This window comes from Petaurus breviceps, unplaced genomic scaffold, assembly GCF_028583685.1.
Source record: "Petaurus breviceps papuanus isolate PSGF00001 unplaced genomic scaffold, PetGlider_PUasm1.0 115, whole genome shotgun sequence".
NCBI classification, from domain to species: Eukaryota; Metazoa; Chordata; class Mammalia; order Diprotodontia; family Petauridae; genus Petaurus; species Petaurus breviceps.
Window position 1 is genome coordinate 5,334,138 of NW_027185612.1, and position 3,931 is coordinate 5,338,068.

Genomic DNA, 3,931 nt, shown 5'->3' on the forward strand with positions numbered 1-3,931 from the left:
CTTGAAGTGAACCAAAAGCAAACTACTATATTTGTAAAGAAATAATATGATGGCAGGAAAAAAAAAAAGTAATTTTTACATTAACCACATCCCCCTTATCAATAATAATGACTTCCTAGTGACTAGGTTCGGTACGCAAAATATACAATTAAGCAGGTATACCAAGGCTGAAAATAAACATGCCAGTTTTAGGAAGAACAACAAATAAATCACTATACATCTGTATGTACCACTGGCACCTAGTTAGGCTTTGGAGTGAACAACAACAAAGAAAAGCTAACAATGTCAGGAATGGAAGGGAACTGGGGATCCTCTTCCATTTTATTTCAGAAAACAAAGAGTTGCAAAGTAGCTACTGGAACCCCCGCCCCCAACACCACACACATACAACCGCGCCGTTGCTCAAAGTTGGCATATTCATGGGAGCACAAAACCCCCCAAATCCAAATCCGGCCCAAACCCCAATCCCAAAACCGGCAGCTTCCCGGGTCGGAGTCCCCTGACTTCAAGCACCAAACAAAGCGCAGGACGGAAAGGCGGTGGCCTCGGCCACGCTCAGGCCGCCTTCTGCTGGCTCGCCTCCCGGGGCCGCCTCCTTGTACTCGGACGCGTCGAAGAAGGCGGCGGGGTCGCGGGCCAGGAAGCACAGGAAGTCGTGCAGGTAGCCGAAGAGCAGCGCCAGGCTCTGGTCGTCGAAGGACGCGCAGGCCAGCATGCCCCGATGCGCACGAACAGCCGCAGCAGGTGCGGGCCGTCATAGAGCCGCTACATGGGCGCGGCGGGGTGCTCGGCCAGCACCCTGTCGTGCTGCAGCCGCTCGGCCTCGTACAACAGCTACGTGCCCAGAAGCACGTTGAAGTAGGCGCGGATGCCAGCCACCAGCTCGTCGGCCGCGTACTCGGCGTTGTCGCGATGGCTCCGCGCCCGCTGGAAGGCCATGTAATCGTCCAGGATGGCGTCCACGCTCTTGGCGGCGGGCAGCGCGAAGAGCCGGCCCTCCTTGGTCACCAGCTCGCAGTCGCGCACCAGCAGCGGCTTCAGCTCGGCGGGGATCTGCACGCAGCTGGGCGTGCGTGGAGGCCGCCGCTCCGCTCTTGGAGGCGGGGTCCCTGCGGATGCGCCGGCGTGGCTGCTGCGGGGCATCCCGGGCCGCGCTTGTGCTGGGGCCGGCAGGCCGCCGTCGCCCCCACCCGCCTTCTGCTGCCTCTTGCGGCCCGGGCCTCTGCGGGGGCGGCGGGGGCTGTCTGGGCCATGCCGGAGGTGGCTGCGGCCGAAGTGGAGGCGGCAGGGGCGTCTGGGGCCGGGGAGGAGGCGGCGGCCCCGGCAGAGGTGGAGGGCGTGAGGTGGATTTTCTGGAAGAGCGTCTCCATGTGCTTCTGCTGCTGCAGGGAGGACGCCCCGCCGCCTCGCGCCCGGCCCGCGACCTGGTGCTCCTGTTTGGCGCGCTGCAGCTCGTGCTGCTTCTGCAGGTTGGCCTCCGAGTACTTGAGGACGCGGCTCTCGCGCACCCACTCGTCCCAGTTCTTGTTCCAGCCGCTGTAGTGGATCAGGTAGCACACCTGCTTGTCCTCCGTGGCCACCTTGAGGCACTTGGCCTGGTACAGCAGGGCCCGTGGAAGCACAACACGCGCTCCCCCTCCTGAAACTCGGGCTTCGGGGCCTGCTTCGGAGCCATGGCGGAGCTCGCAGCGGGGTGGCTGCGGAGAGTGGCCTGGAGACGCGGGGCCGGGACCTGCAGCGGAGCGCCACCACCCGGCTGCTGCCTCCTCTGCTGCCTGGTATTTTATATTTTTAAAGGTAATCCTTTATTTCTTTTGTGTTTTCTTTTTTGTTAGCTTGTAACTGTTCATAGTAGTCTCTGATGATTTTCTAAGGATTATAGGTCTTTAAGAAGAACATGGCAAATTCTGCTACAGTATGGAGAATGCAGAGAATTTGAAAGGAGATATAACCCATATTTTCCTAGGAGGCTGCAAAGGTAGCTGCCATTTGGGAACAGACGCTGAAAAATGTAATATGTTATTGGTATCAGTTTCCTTATTGTTAGCTAGGTGGCACAGTGGATAGAGCTTTGGGCCTAGAGTAAGATAGAGCAGAGTACAAATCCAAACTCAGGCACTTACTAGCTGTATTTCCTACTAATAAACATATTAGATATCATCCACTTAAATTTCTGCAAAGTAACGACTAAGTCTTAGACATCTTTTTGTCCCCTGAGATTCTAGTACAATGTGTTGTATTTCTATGCCATCCAATAAATTCTCAGTGAATAAATATATTAAAAATAATTGTAAAGCACTTAGCACGGTACTTGGCATGTGGTATTATATAAATGTTCATCATTATGATTATCATCTTCCTCTTTATGAGCTTATAATTCTCTCATAATTCTTTTTGCTTTGACTTTCAGTCATCTAACAAGGAATAAGTGGATAGGGATTGGACTTGTAAATTTGAATATACAGAGACCCCCAAATAGCTAATCAAACCAGAGAAGCACCAAAGTGTCCCAGAACCACGAAGAAAACATATAGGGAACCCATATTCCCAATAGTTAGAACTTGAAAAAAGGAAAAATTAGACTGATTTCAGAAGAATATTCTTAATAAGAGATGTTGAAATGTAATAACGTTCAACAAGAGGTGGCAGGTTACCCTTTGTTTCTGTTCTTCTTGTAAGGGTTAGATGACCCTTTGTTAAGTATGTCATGGTGATTATTCCTTTGTGGTATGGGTTATACTGTGCATTTTCTGATGTCCATTCCAATTCTATATCCTAAATCCTCCATTTCTGTCCTATTAGGCCATCTAATAGGTATGAGGTAATAGTACCTGAGAATTGTTTAATTTGCCTTCTTCCAATCAATAGCTATTTAGATTACTTCATTTGAAAACTATACATATCTCTTGATCATTTATCAATTAGTGAATGATTCTTACTTTTATAAATTTGATTTAGTTCTCTATGTATTCGAGAAATAAGGCCTTTGTCAGAGAAATTTGCTTCAATTTTTTCACAACTATGATTGCTAAATGTATTTCCCTCCATCTTCTCACCCCCATTTATTCTATTCTCTCTCTCTCTTTTCATCCTGTGCCTCCTGAAAAGTATTTTGCTTCTGATTACCTCCTACCCCAATCTACTCTCCATTCTATCATCCCTCCCTTCTCTTATCCCCTTCCCCTCCTACTTCCCTGTAGGGTAAGATAGATATCTATACCCAATTGAGTATATATGTTATTCCTTCTTTGAGTTAATTCTGATGAGAATAAGGTTCACTCATTCCCACCCCCCCCAAATCCACCATCTTCCTCTACTTTGTAAAATCTTGTTCTTGCCTCTTTTATTTGAGATAATTTACCTCATCCTTCCCCCTTTCTTCCAATGCATTCCTCTTTCTCACCCCTTAATTTTATTTTTTAGATACCATCTCTTCATATTCAGCTTACACCTTTGCCCTCTATATGTACTTCTAACTGCCCTATTGATGAAAAAGTTCTTATGAGTTACAAATATTATCTTCCCCTGTAGGGATGTCAGCAGTTTAACCTTTTTAAGCCTCTTATTATTTCTCTTTCCTATTTGCCTTTTTTCTACTTCTCTTGAGTCTTGTATTTTAAAGTCAAATTTTCTACAATTCTGGTCTTTCCATCATGAATACTTGAAAGGCCTCTAGTTCACTGAATATCCATTATTTCCTTTGAAGGATTGTACTCAGTTTTGCTGGGTATATGATTCTTGGTTTTAAGCCTACCTTCTTTGCCCTCTGGAATATGGTATTCCAAAACCTCTGATCCTTTAATGTAGAAATTGCTAAATCTTGTGTTATGCTCATAGTGGTGCCACAATACTTGAATTGTTTCTTTCTGGCTCTGAGTAATGTTCTCTCCTTCACTTGGAAGCTCTGGAATTTAGCTATGATATTCCTGGG

The 3,931-nt window shown here is 47.5% G+C and overlaps 1 pseudogene; it reads right to left on the reverse strand.

Annotated features, from left to right (window-relative positions):
• Positions 1–505: 505 nt before the first annotated feature.
• Positions 506–1,675, reverse strand: LOC138158658 (mortality factor 4-like protein 1 pseudogene; annotated as a pseudogene).
• Positions 1,676–3,931: the final 2,256 nt, after the last annotated feature.